At 39.9% G+C, this 15,497-nt stretch overlaps 1 long non-coding RNA gene across 1 annotated transcript in view; it reads right to left on the reverse strand.

The window, feature by feature from the left end:
• Positions 1–4,110: 4,110 nt before the first annotated feature.
• LOC125634372 (uncharacterized) overlaps positions 4,111–15,497 on the reverse strand; it is a 58,626-nt gene continuing 47,239 nt past the window's right edge. Inside the window, exons 3-4 of the long non-coding RNA XR_007355892.2 lie at positions 12,554–12,657; positions 4,111–4,181 (exon numbers count right to left, since the gene is read on the reverse strand). This is a non-coding gene — a long non-coding RNA (uncharacterized LOC125634372). The remainder of the gene's footprint in view (positions 4,182–12,553; positions 12,658–15,497) is intronic.

Raw genomic sequence — 15,497 nt, forward strand, 5'->3', positions numbered from 1 at the left:
AATGTGTTTCTTTAATATGAAGGCAGCATGAGATTAATGATGCCCATAGCTGTTCATATTTCTTGCTTTTAAGTACCTTGGTTTGTAAATGATGTGATAGGAAGTTACATTAAGGTCGCTTAGAATCCTTAACTATGTTTTTAAATGATTTTGTTTTGTTTTTGTTTTGGAGTATTGAAAGGACGAGAAACCATTATGTTATTAAAAAATGGCAGAGATTTCTTCTCTGAAAAATGACTACAGCATTTTTGGCTTTCAGAAATGGGTTGCTACATTGGAGTGGTAAAATGGATTTGTTCTTGTAATTTTATTCTTTTACGGGAGAAAGAAATGTTCCCCTTTTATGGTTATACTGACTTACAAAAAAAATGACATGATGATGAACAAGTTTTAGAAGCAAAACTCAATCAATTCTAGAAAACGAAATATTTTGTTCAGAAAGAAGAATCAATTTAAAACTAATTTTTCAGGTTCTTGTTGTCAGTGAAATGGTATTTTTAATAACAGTAACCAAAACCAAATATCCCTCTTGTTATATAAACCAACAGTTTTCTCTATAGAAATCACTTTTCAATTGTTAACAATGGCAAAGTGGGGTTTTAAAAGACCACAGTCACTAAAATGACACTTACTAAGAATAAATAAAATAGAAGTCATAAAAAGAGAATAGCTTTGACATTACAGATTGTATGCAATGGATGTTACAATTGAAAAAAAAAAACAACAAACCAAAATGCAATGCACAATGAAAATATTTGCCCTGGAAATCTGGTTCTATCTTCTCCACACATGACAGTCAATGGGAAAAATAGACTCAATCTAACGGAAAAGTTTTAGAAAAGTTTAGTTTCCTCCCCTCGTTTGAACCTTAATTTGGATCAATGGGGATATTGAAAGAATGGAGAAAATTTCATTAGTGAGAGAAAGAATCAATGTGATATTGATGAAAAGTTGGCTATAAAGCAACTGCCAGTAAGGGCTAAGAAAACATGAAAGGTTACGGACCTCTCACCACATTGAGATGACAAGGAGAAATGATGTTTACAATGCCCTGTTCAATGAAGTGGCATGGTGTTCCCCACAATCATAATATCTGTTATAACAATGGTTCACTCACTTGTTTTATTCAGTAGATCCTGTAAGTAAGATAAAGCTCCCCTTGTGATCTCACTCCCTTTCCAGCATCCCAAACCCAACACTGCTTAGTGTTCACAATATTTCACTCAGCAGTCTACCTTAAAGTGCTCTTGGGTCCTCTGATGGCCCATGGACCACAATTTAAAAGCCACTACACTGCCCAGACATTTTCAAATGCCTCTCAACAATCTTAGAGAAAAAGAAATGGATCTGGGAGGAGGAGGAGGAAAGCACAATACACTGTAATATGCAGGCTATATTAACTTTGTTTTGTGAGTCATTTGCAATTTCATGCTTTCACTGAATTTTAAGTTGTATCAAATCGCAAGCTTGCGGCTAAAGCCTTGCAGTTATGGGTTTTAGGAGTGGTAATCTAAAACAGCTGAAAAATGGTCTGGGCTGAGATAGTGCATCTGAAACATCATACATCAGATCTGTACAGTTGCATTGATTAGAAACTTCAGTTCATTCAGTCACTACCACTTAGTGTGCACTTCCCCGCAGTAAGGTTTAGTCCCCGGTCTTAGAAAGCATGTCTTCTAAAATTGAAACAGATTTAACATTTCTAATTGGTACACATTACCTTTTTAATCTTGATCATCACAGACTAAAACTGAAAATATAAGAAAAAGAAAAAAATGACTTGAGAGCAAATCCATCCCTGGTTTCTTTTGAATTTCTCCTTAAACTGCCATGTAGAACTTTGTATGTCCATATTCCTGACTATTTCACAAAAAGGACTAAAGTTCCAGGTGGGAGATATTCCCCTAGTTTTGGGCTGTAACCAGACATGCCAAACCCATGGGAAAAAAAGCAGAAATTGGGCTTGTTTTTGGTTTAATTGGCTTGTGAGTTGCTTGTTGGCTAGTTTTTGGCTTTTAGCTTGTTGCTTGTTGCTTCTTTTTTTTTTTTTTTGATCGGCTCCTGCCAAGCAGGGGCAAGGTGGGGGGAGAGAGTCAGGGGTGCACAGCATGCCCACCACAGTCCCAGACTGCATGCAGGGGGAATCAAGTCACATAGAGTGTTGCGGTTCTTTGGGATTGGCTTTTTTTGGCCTTGTTTTGAAATGGGATTGGCTTGATTTTTGGCTTATTGTAAAAGTTGGGGTGCTTATTTACCATGTGAAAGTTGGCAACTGTGGTTGTAACTCATGCCAGTGAGTCAGACTACGCTGGCAGCATGTTGAAGCCACCATTAATGAAAAGATGATTTAACAATTAAATTAACTTCATGAATCTTCTTTACATAAAGCCTGAAGTAGGTTAGTGTAGCAGCAATCATAATATCTGATCAGTTTAACTTTTTGCTAATGGATTAATTCAATTTATGACAAAAGAAGCATTTAATTGTCCGGTTTTGGTAGCCTTAAATCTATATAAACATGAAATACAGTCTCCTTGACAAATGAGATTACTAGAAACTTAATGGAAAAATCTTATTTGCTACCACAGCGGTGACATGAAGAATTGCAGCCTTTAGCTGTGGGTTACTAAGCTCTTAATAACGAGAGAAAGATACTCCATCTTCACCTATAGACACAATTACAGTGCACAAAAATAGCTGCCAAGGCATCTACAAAAAATATTCATGACAGTGTGAAAAATATTGATTTTTAAAAGCCAAGAAATGAAATCTCTTCGAAACTGTTCAATTTAATCCAGCTATTATATTCCAAAAGAAACTGAGGCAAGCGTAAAGCATTTCACCGAAATCCCAGCTTTAAAATAAATAAATAAAAAATCCTCACAGAAGCAGCAAAAACAAAAAATCCAAAATGCGCCATAAAGGGATGCAGCTCCTGGGTGACCAGGTTAAATGCAAGCAATGAGTAAGGAGTTTGAATTACATTCAAACATTGTGCACCCACTCACTCCCTTTTTTCTTTTCCTCTCAGTGTTACACTGAGAGAAATGGCTATGCGTGTGTTCCCCTGTTGTGCAATGGCACAGCATTTTTGCTCTGAGCTGCTAAACATGTCACATGACAGCACCTCACACGGCTTCTGATCTATTATAGTAATCGCATGTTGGATTTGAACTCCGCTTCCGAGACATTAGAAATGTCAAATAATGGCAAAGCACACTGATCCTGAGTCTTGACGCTTGTGACGTGATAGTGACTTTATTTTCTGTCCTTCCTGTATTGGTATGGTGCTGCAATGTTTGAATTGCAAACACTGGAAGAAAATATTGAGAGCTAAACAAAACACTACTTTATTGCAAATAAAAAAAATTATGGAAACATTCCCATTGAATGTATAAGGTTAAATAAAATCTAAACGTACATCTATGGAGGTCTATATCTATAGATGGCTTTCCATGACACTAACACTCCTAAATGCATAAAACTCATTATGGGATTTAGTTGCTTATGAAACTTTTACCCAATGTTCCTTTAACTACAGCACTATTTGTTTCTTGTTGTAATATATCTTGATTGCTGCCTTATTAACTGCTTGACTGTGAAAGGAAGAAAATTGAATAGGGAGCAGGGAAGAGTCATCTTAAGGAAAAAAAAATAAACCTAAATAACATTTGCTACCATACAGCGAGTAAAAAAAAATAAAAATTGCTTATCTCTGCATTTGAATCTTCTCAGGTTCGTTTCAGTATGGCTTAACTAGCTGCACTCTGCTTTAGCCTACAGGGTAATGATTTCACCGAGACTTGCACTCACATTAATTACTGCCAGTGTAGTGCAGTATTAAATTGGTGTTGAACCGTTAGAAACTGAATACATGCTTTTTTTAAAAAAAAAAATAAAATGTACTGGAAGATAAATGTCTACAATGTCAGCTGTGGAGTTATATTCACATACCGTGGTCTGAAAATACTTACGAGATCACATTAAATAAAGCTGTGACTGCAAGAGAAGATATGCTGCACATGATCTTCTTAGGATGTTCCCTAGTATTACTCTTTGGAAAACGTGACATAGTGGAAGACTGTTTTAATTGAAAACAATATTTTATTTTTAAAACCCTGTTTAATTCATGCTGATAGAGGCAGTCACATCATTTTTCAACCGATATCAGCTCCATGCATCTAAACAAAAACATACAAGTGCCAAAGATTAACATTAAATAAATTTATGTTAAACCAACATTTTTAGGTGAATCAGGGCCAGTTAACAATAGAGAATTCATTATGGAAATGGAGTATGATTTCAGCGAGACAACTTCTCAAGTGAGGTTTAATTCATGTCAACATGGAGCCCATACAAAACACAGGTGGCAGAAAATCACTAAGTAGTGTGTCGCCCTGTGCAGGACCTTTGCACAGGGGTGAATTTTACCCTGGGTGAATATTCCAATATAACATCATGTAAAATGGAATTGAATTAATTCAATTGTTATCCTGGTGTATGTCATGGCAAAACTGTGGCAGGTGCTCTACAGATACTGGGAAGTCAGTGGAACAGATCCTCAGTTGGTGTAAACTGCTGTAGTTCCACTAGTTACAATGATTTACACCAGGTGAAGATTTGGCTCAAGGTCTGTGCTGTGAATAATATTATATATGATGCAGCTCCAGGGAGATTCGCCCTTGAAAGCAGAAATCCTAATTGTGTACTCCTTACTCCAGGTCCAGTTCTGCAACCTTTTCTTTCATTGGATGCTAATGTATTCTCTCATGTGAGTAGTCCTACTGAACTCAGAGGGATGTCTCGCCTGAATAAGTACTGCTGAATGTGAAGAAGGGCTGCAGAAGTTGCCCCTCAGATAGTACACCACCTTACTGTTTAATCAGGGCTAAATCCTATTCTTGTTGAAGTTATTTGGCATTTACAGTGTTGCTAATTCACAATTTTATTACAAGTTTTGCAATACGTGATACTTTTGTTTAAACCCCCAACTCTAGGACTCATGTGATTACTTAAGAATCTCAACCTTCATTTAAAAGCAAAATAAAGAAAGAAAGAAAAAACCCAAATAAATAAAATAAAAAAATTACAGCCTTGATTGTTCTAAAGCTTGAAAATGTGACCCTTAAACACTCAAATCCCAGAAGGCAAATAAAAAGAATGCCAAATATATTATTTGTAAAACATCTAATGATTTTTAAGATGGTCTCATGATTTGGGGGCCTGATTCCCTATTTTCAACATCTGCAACTGGTATTACTGTCTACAGTTAACTTTAATGGCTGCAGAACTGTGCATATGGTAGCATAGGGCATCAGTATTAGGCACAGCATACCCAGAAAAGAAAAGGAGTACTTGTGGCACCTTAGAGACTAACCAATTTATTTGAGCATAAGCTTTCGTGAGCTACAGCTCACTTCATTGGATGCATACTGTGGAAAGTGTAGAAGATCTTTTATACACACAAAGCATGAAAAAATACCTCTCCCCACCCTACTCTCCTGCTGGCAATAGCTTATCTAAAGTGATCACTCTCCTTACAATGTGTATGATAATCAAGGTGGGCCGTTTCCAGCACAAATCCAGGGTTTAACAAGAACGTCTGGGGGGGGGGGGGTTAGGAAAATACAAGGGGAAATGGGTTACCTTGCATAATGACTTAGCCACTCCCAGTCTCTAGTCAAGCCTAAGTTAATTGTATCCAATTTGCAAATGAATTCCAATTCAACAGTTTCTCGCTGGAGTCTGGATTTGAAGTTTTTTTGTTAAAGAATTGCAACTTTCATGTCTGTAATCGCGTGACCAGAGAGATTGAAGTGTTCTCCGACTGGTTTATGAATGTTATAATTCTTGACATCTGATTTGTGTCCATTTATTCTTTTACTTAGAGACTGTCCGGTTTGACCAATGTACATGTCAGAGGGGCATTGCTGGCACATGATGGCATATATCACATTGGTGGATGTGCAGGTGAACGAGCCTCTGATAGTGTGGCTGATGTTATTAGGCCCTGTGATGGTTTCCCTGAATAGATATGTGGGCACAGTTGGCAACGGGCTTTGTTGCAAGGATAGGTTCCTGGGTTAGTGGTTCTGTTGTGTGGTATGTGGTTGCTGGTGAGTATTTGCTTCAGGTTGGGGGGCTGTCTGTAGGCAAGGACTGGCCTGTCTCCCAGAATTTGTGAGAGTGTTGGGTCATCCTTCAGGATAGGTTGTAGATCCTTAATAATATGTTGGAGGGGTTTTAGTTGGGGGCTGAAGGTGACGGCTAGTGGCGTTCTGTTATTTTCTTTGTTAGGCCTGTCCTGTAGTAGTAGACTCTTCTGGCTCTATCAATCTGTTTCTTCACTTCCGCAGGTAGTACTATAGTTGTAAGAATGCTTGATAGAGATCTTGTAGGTGTTTGTCTCTGTTTGAGGGGTTGGAGCAAATGCGGTTGTATTGCAGAGCTTGGCTGTAGACGATGGATCGTGTGGTGTGGTCAGGGTGAAAGCTGGAGGCATGTAGGTAGGAATAGCGGTCAAATCCGCACAGACACACCCCTGGAACCCCGACCTGGGATATTCTATCTACTACCCAAGATCCATAAACCTGGAAATCCTGGGCGCCCCATCATCTCAGGCATTGGCACCCTGACAGCAGGATTGTCTGGCTATGTAAACTCCCTCCTCAGGCCCTACGCTACCAGCACTCCCAGCTACCTTTGAGACACCACTGACTTCCTGAGGAAATTACAATCCATCGGTGATCTTCCTGATAACACCATCCTGGCTACTATGGATGTAGAAGCCCTCTACACCAACATTCCACACAAAGATGGACTACAAGCCGTCAAGAACACTATCCCCGATAATGTCACGGCTAACCTGGTGGCTGAACTTTGTGACTTTGTCCTTACCCATAACTATTTCACATTTGGGGACAATGTATACCTTCAGATCAGCGGCACTGCTATGGGTACCTGCATAGCCCCACAGTATGCCAACATTTTTATGGCTGACTTAGAACAACGCTTCCTCAGCTCTCGTCCCCTAAAGCCCCTACTCTACTTGCACTATATTGATGACATCTTCATCATCTGGACCCATGGAAAAGAAGCCCTTGAGGAATTCCACCATGATTTCAACAATTTCCATCCCACCATCAACCTCAGCCTGGTCCAGTCCACACAAGAGATCCACTTCCTGGACACGACAGTGCTAATAAACGATGGTCACATAAACACCACCCTATACTGGAAACCTACTGACCGCTATTCCTACCTACATGCCTCCAGCTTTCACCCTGACCACACCATACGATCCATCGTCTACAGCCAAGCTCTGCGATACAACCGCATTTGCTCCAACCCCTCAGACAGAGACAAACACCTACAAGATCTCTATCAAGCATTCTTACAACTACAATACCCACCTGCGGAAGTGAAGAAACAGATTGATAGAGCCAGAAGAGTTCCCAGAAGTCACCTACTACAGGACAGGCCTAACAAAGAAAATAACAGAACGCCACTAGCCGTCACCTTCAGCCCCCAACTAAAACCCCTCCAACGTATTATTAAGGATCTACAACCTATCCTGAAGGATGACCCAACACTCTCACAAATCCTGGGAGACAGGCCAGTCCTTGCCTACAGACAGCCCCCCAACCTGAAGCAAATACTCACCAGCAACCACATACCACACAACAGAACCACTAACCCAGGAACCTATCCTTGCAACAAAGCCCATTGCCAACTGTGCCCACATAACTATTCAGGGAAACCATCACAGGGCCTAATAATATCAGCCACACTATCAGAGGCTCGTTCACCTGCACATCCACCAATGTGATATATGCCATCATGTGCCAGCAATGCCCCTCTGACATGTACATTGGTCAAACCGGACAGTCTCTAAGTAAAAGAATAAATGGACACAAATCAGATGTCAAGAATTATAACATTCATAAACCAGTCGGAGAACACTTCAATCTCTCTGGTCACGCGATTACAGACATGAAAGTTGCAATTCTTTAACAAAAAAACTTCAAATCCAGACTCCAGCGAGAAACTGTTGAATTGGAATTCATTTGCAAATTGGATACAATTAACTTAGGCTTGACTAGAGACTGGGAGTGGCTAAGTCATTATGCAAGGTAACCTATTTCCCCTTGTTTTTTCCTACCCCCCCCCCCCCAGACGTTCTTGTTAAACCCTGGATTTGTGCTGGAAACGGCCCACCTTGATTATCATACACATTGTAAGGAGAGTGGTCACTTTAGATAAGCTATTACCAGCAGGAGAGTGGGGTGGGAGGAGGTATTTTTTCATGCTTTGTGTGTATAAAAGATCTTCTACACTTTCCACAGTATGCATCCGATGAAGTGAGCTGTAGCTCACGAAAGCTTATGCTCAAGTAAATTGGTTAGTCTCTAAGGTGCCACAAGTACTCCTTTTCTTTTTGCGAATACAGACTAACACAGCTGTTACTCTGAAACATACCCAGAAAGTGTCACTTGTGTGGCTCCATGGATGGAATGTCATACTGTACTGTCTTACCTATAAATTTTTGCAATTATTTTAACAAGACTGGGGGATTTCACCGACACATTTTTCGTAGGAGTCCTCCCTGCCATACCAACAACACATATCAAAACATGAATACCAGCCTGATGAATATTTATGTCTGATGAATACTTTTAACATTTTCACAGCTGGACCCTGACTGAGCAATCACCGCAGCAGCGTGAGAATAATATATGTTAAATGCAAGCTATTTACAGCCTCTATTTTTAAAATGTAATTGGAAAATGAATGCTGATAGCTATGGACCAAATGCTGCAGTCTTTATTACAGGGAGTACTCCATGAGCAAGCACTAAGTACGTACTAGGAAATCTGGCCCACAATGACTCTGCTTATTTAAAGAAGCACATTTTTGTCAATAACATCGCATTTCAGCTATAACCAATATCACCACACAGTCCTATATAAGATATTTTTTATTCATATCCATCTCAATGTATATAGTCAGGTAAAATGATAACTCTACCCCTAAGAAGAAAAGGAGGACTTGTGGCACCTTAGAGACTAACAAATTTATTTGAGCATAAGCTTTCGTGAGCTACAGCTCACTTCATCGGATGCATAAGCTAATTTGTTTTAATATATAGTTAAAGCATACATTTTACTTGAATTACAGTGCTCAATTTTCAGTGCAGTATCTCTCTTACATGAGAGAACAGCTGTATTCATCAGAAACAATTAGCATTTTAGTGTTATATATATACATTGAAGTGATTTGTAGAAAATTATTAAACAAATGAGTGACCCACAGGAGCAGATAGCGCTAGTTTTGTCTCATAAACAATCAAAAATTCTTCAATTTAAATTATTTATACTAATTTCAAAATTACAACCCTTAACAAGTCTAGCAGTAGCCGTGCCGGTTCCAGGATATCAGAGAGAGAAGGTGGGTTACGTAATGTATTTTATCGGATCAACTTCTGTTTGTCAGAGAGACAAGCTTTCAAGCTACACAGGACTCTTCTTCAGATCTGGGATAGGTACTAAGACTATGGCTATACTAGAGATAGCTTATTCACCCTACCGTGAGTGACATAAGTTATACCGATGTAAATGGTAGTGTAAACATAGCCTTCGATTGCCACAGGTAAATACAAGATCGAACAGATAGCATAGCATAAGGGACCATTCAATGTGAAATGTGCTAACTACTTTGTTACCATTAGAACCTAGATTTTTCTCTTACCAAATTCTGGCTGAAAAACACTATTCTGTTGACAGCTTTTGCAATCAGGCCATTGAGAATATTCCATTGAGAATTAATCTATGTAATAAAGGCAGATCTGGAAGCACAGCCTGTTATTTAGATTGCTAGAAACTTCCTATTAGAAGACCCTGTTTTCAGTTGCTTATAATTTTGTACTGGGACCAGTACTATTCAACATATTCATAAATGATCTGGAAAAATGGGTAAACGGTGAGGTGGCAAAAGTTGCAGATGATACAAAACTACTCAAGATAGTTGAGTCCCAGGCAGAGTATGAAGAGCTACAAAGGGATCTCACAAAACTGGGTAACTGGGTGACTGGGCAACAAAATGGCAGATGAAATTCAGTGTTGATAAATGCAGAGTAATGCACATTGGAAAACATAATCCCAACTATACGTATAAAATTATGGGGTCTAATTTAGCTGTTACCACTCAAGAGAGAGATCCTGGAGTCGTTTTGGATGAAAACATCCCCTCGATGTGCAACACAGTCAAAAAAGCAAACAGAATGTTGGGAATCATTAAGAAAGGGATAGATAATAAGACAGAAAATACCATATTGCCTCTCTATAAATCCATGGTACACCCACATTTTAAATACTGTGTGCAGATGTGGTCACCCCATCTCAAAAAATTTATTGGAATTGGAAAAGGTTAAGAAAAGGGCAACAAAAATAATTAGGGGTATGGAATGGCTTCCATATGAGGAGCAATTAATAAGATTGGGACTTCTCAGCTTGGAAAAGAGACAACTAAGGGGGGATATGATAAAGGGCTATAAAATCATGACTGGTGTGGAGAAAGAAAATAAGGAAGTGTTATTTACTCCTGCTCATAACACAAGAACTAGGGGTCACCAAATAAAATTAATAGGCAGCAAGTTTAAACCAAATAAAGGAAAGTATTTCTTCACACAACATACAGTCAACTGGTGGAACTCTTTGCCAGAGGATGTTGTGAAAGCCAAGACTATAACAGGCTTCAAAAAAGAACTAGAGACATTCATGGAGGATAGATCCATCAATGGCTATTAGCCAAGATGGGCAGGGATGGTGTCCCTAGTTTCTGTTTGCCAGAAACTGGGAATGGGCAATAGGGGATGGATCACTTGATAATTATCTGTTCTGTTTATTCCTTCTGGGGCATCTGGCATTGGCCACTGTCCGAAGACAAGATTCTGTGCTAGGTGGATATTTGGTTGATACAGTGTGGCCGTTCCTATATTGTAATGTCAAACTTTAACTGTTTGGGCTGAAATTTTCTAAGTTGTGTGTCTGCCTCAGGCTGATTTTTTGGGGGAAATTTTCATCCTGAGGCAAGCACACAACATAGACAATTCTTTTGGTTGAAATGTTCCAGAAAATTTCAGCTTGAGGCAGACACCCAACTTTTCTTCTGAAGCTCTGTTGCCCTCATGTTTTGGAGCAGGGACTTGAAATTTGGCTGGGGAGTGGCTTTGTGTCAAGGATGTGTCTTTTGCCATCACTGTTAAAATCTCACCGACTTTAGTTTATCTATAAACTTTTGAAAAATCAAATGTTGCACATGCTCAGTATGGATTTGCCAGAGCTGTATCACTTAATTCCCATGTTAAATTCTATTTATTGTGTGGTATGGTGTTAGTGCTTGAATGGTGTGTGCATATGCATGTACACATGCAAAATTGTGCATTTGCCAATGGGTGGCAATCCCACTGAAAATGTGGTGCATAATGTTTTCAGATCCTCATCAATACCAAGCAGAAGCAAAGGCTTTGATTAGTGTTTGAAACCTCCATATCAAAATCATAACATCAAAAGAATTAGGGAGGAAGCCAATGTGGCTTTGTGAATGATTCAAAAGTCATACAAAAATATTAACACTTCTGCTATTTTTTAATACAATGTAGGTTGCCCAATTAACTATTTTACTAAGCCGAGAATTCCTCAACAATGTGTCTCTAGAGGACCTTCGGCACCTTAACTAGTTAAACAATTAAAATATACTAATGCATGGTAACGCCAGAGAGGAAAATTAGATATATTTATATCTTTTTAACATGCAATATTCCCTCTCTCAAAACCTTGACAAAACATAAGATATCAAAACAGTAAATTGGATAAAACTAAAGTAAAATTGAAATAAAATTAAGTCTTCTCTCCTGTCTTGAATCAGAAAAGAAATAAACAAAAATTTGATTTCAAGCAAATGTATGGCTTATGAATCAGGCCAAAAGTGCATATGAGAAAAACTCAGTAGATAGAGATGCAAAAAAAATAAACAATACCGGTTCAAATGATGCTTGAGTATTGCAGTAGCTCTACCCAATTAACTCAAATGATGGCCAGTTTTGAGCTCTTTTACAATGAAATAGTACAAGAAAAAAGGCTTTTATCAGGCTGCCAAATTATGCTCTATTATAAGGCAGATTAGCAATTCATAACTGCCCTATAGATTGCTCAAGATGGGAGTATTCACATGAATTTTTTCCTATGTATTTTATCAACAGATTGATTCCTTTACAGGAAAAAAAAACAAACAAAGCAAAATAAATCAAAAACCTCTCTAACTTCAGAGTGCTATTGAGGGAAATGAGAAGTGATGAAATATCTTTTATCTACAACTATGATGCTGCTACTTTTCCTTGTCTGTACAGATTCCCCTTCCTGCCCTTAATGTTATCTTTCTCCTAATACTACATTTATTCTGGTCCATGCACTTAGCTGTTCATTTCAAAACTTACATTTGAGGTCTGTCAGAAAACACAGGACAGTAGCAAGATGCAGATGTGAATAACTAATACCTCTTTGTGATCCAGTTCCTTAGGTTGCACTTTCATCTCTGAGTCCAATATGTTTTGAATTGGCTGATGAACTGGTATGGTGAGTTGATGCAAGCTGAAGGCTTCTGAGAGTAAATGAAACAAAACAAATTTACTTCTAAAGAAAGAGCTGGTATCCTAAGTATAACTGAGGCCCGCTCCACAGGCAGCATAACAAATAATCTGTTTTTGTTTTCTTTTTTTCATCATCTCTACATTTTAGCCCAGAGGGTTTAACTTGAGAATAAGCTATCAAGTTGTAGGGAGATGAAGAATGAAGGTCACAACCTTTCTATTTTATCTTTCTATTACTCTCAGCTAAAACTAGCTCCTTGGATAATGCCAATTTCTGCAAGAATTTATTTCCACTGATCTTTCCTCTTCTGCTCTTATAATGAGCTGTGTTCAAGAGCATGTAAGCATCTAATGTACATGCACAGAAATGTCTTCAAGTGAGGACAATCTAGCTGTTGCTGCCTTTAAGCTAACTGTAGACACTAGGAATCCTGAAGTGCACATAATCAAAAGAGATCATTTACTACATTTTTATAGCTTTAAGTGATAATTAAAAAGGGCAGTACAGAACTTCTTTAAGAGTCCCCATAACATTAGGGCTAAAGAGGCCTATACCAGTATCCTAACCTGTTGGGGTGGGAAGAGGTCCCATGAGTCACAGCTCTGTAAAGCTCCATTGCACTTTGCATAATAGTCAGTATACCAACTCCAAATTTGTAATTACCTGTACACCTGTACAGAACAACTGCTGCTTTTCACAGTATGCACTGTTATTACTGATGCGGTGTTTGGGAAATGAAGAAACGTCTAAACAGCCCGATTTTGGCAGACCATTCACACAGATTTTTACAATAAAAAAAGACAGATATACAGAGAAATACTTATAATGCTCTTTTTTTACTCCATTTGTAGTGGTTTAGGAGAAGAGAAGGTTTTGCATAGATATCTCTAAAGATGTTAGCAAACAAAAAACAAAACAAAACAAAAAATCTACCACACACACCATAATCCAAACAATCAATCAAAATCCCAAACCAACATCAATCTCGCAACCACTTTATATGGGACCTAATCAAGCCCACCTCTTCTATGAGCTGAATGATGGGATGGAGATATAGCAAGGTCTCTGTGGGAAGGGGAAAAGGCTCTGACATCATCTTCCTTCCCTCGGATCCCACTGAATTTCATCTTGACAATTGCTTTTCTGGGATTTAGGGTGGGACCAAGATCTGGAAGCAGTGGGTCCAGGAACTGCCCTTTCTCCACCTCATTACTGCTGGGTAACCCTGCACCTTTCTGCCTGGAAATCCCATTGGGAGTTAATGTTGTTGTTCAACAAACATAATGTATTGTGTGCATCTCTGTGTGTGATCATATTATTTTGTAATGACATATCCAAGAAAGATGATGGGGCCTACTGCAAGTAAGGGAAATCTCCATTAACTCTAAAGATAAAGGCTTGTATTCTAGTTTTAATTCTGTCGGACTCTGTCTAATTTACCTAATGCCTGTGCTTGTTGTTTGCAGCCCATGATTAGTTAGACTGAGGACTTGGCCCATGGTGGTCCAGCTTCAGGAGGGCCTGGTACTGTAATGTTTAGTAAGTTCAAAGGAGGCAGATTTGTTGAGAGAAGGCCACAGTCCATTTTCTTACCTGTATGAGTACTAAGAACAGTCTGAAACGGCCCAGGCTTCAAGGGGTATCCACTGTAGCTCACTAGCATTAGATAATATCATTAACCTAGTCAGCCACTCCTATGCTAGTAACTCAATACCTGTCTTCATAGGGGCCAGCTAGGCAGTGCAGAGGAGCCAGGACTCCCAACTTGATTTCTCTGCCTTTGCAGTTCTTGGGTTTCCTTTCTCAGTTTCACTTCCTGCCAGTATGGCACTCCCCCCACCTGCTGAGGGGGTGATTCCACAATGTCTTTATGGTCCGGAAGAATTTCTCAGGTGTTCTCAGCGGGGTTCCTTAGCTACAACCAATGGATTCTTTGTGCAGTGGAGTTAGTATAATAACAAACTATCAGATCCCCTATTTCTTGAATTACAAAAAAATAAGTAATTCACAGATCCATTATTATTTGCTGAAGCTTATTAAAACCCACTTGTAGCGAGGGGGCGTGGCCTCCTCCCTCCCAGACAGGCTGAGGAATAGCCACGACTGCACCCTGGAGAGCAGAGCTGGGACACCCATGCCTGCCCCGCTGGAAGCAGAGGGGTGGGACAGGAACCGAAAATATAAAAAGTGGGCACAGGAGCCGACAGAGGAGCAGGCTGTTTCCCACCCGCTGCTGGAGCTCAGACCCAATGGCATCTACTACAGTGTCCAAGACCTGGAGGAACTGCCAGAAGATGATGTCAGTTGCCAGAGACACCAAGAAGCAGTTGGGGCAGCCTTTGGTTGTTTACCTTGGTGAGATGAACGATGACTCTAGGACCCAGGTAACCCTATCCCGAATGGGAGTGTAGGAAGTAGCCCAGGGGAGCCGAATATAGTTTGGCTGCATTGCTGACTGACAGAAAGCCAGTGTGTTGTGGCCGGATTTCCCCACAGTCCCAGTGGTGGACCACTTGGCCGCTGTTAGGGCCCTGGGCTGGGAGGCGGTGGAGTCGGATTGGCCTCCATCCCCGTACCCCTTGCCACTCCACCTCTGAGTGGCAGGCTCCCCACTCTAGGTCAAGAGGCCTGCATCTGTTGGCAGTCCGCCAGAGCTGTTTGCTGCCCTGTCCTGTTTGAGGACTGGGGACAATAGACTCATTGCCTCTCTGTCCTGAATACAAGCCAGAGCCTCCTACCTGGTTGCTGCCTTGCCGTGCCTGAGAGCTGGGGCTTATAGACATTTGAGCTCTGTCCTGACTGCAGGCCAGAGCCCCCCCTAACGATTTTCTGTCCCACCCTGTCTGTGGG

Source organism: Caretta caretta, chromosome 3 (assembly GCF_965140235.1).
Source record: "Caretta caretta isolate rCarCar2 chromosome 3, rCarCar1.hap1, whole genome shotgun sequence".
In the NCBI taxonomy this organism is placed as follows: Eukaryota; Metazoa; Chordata; order Testudines; family Cheloniidae; genus Caretta; species Caretta caretta.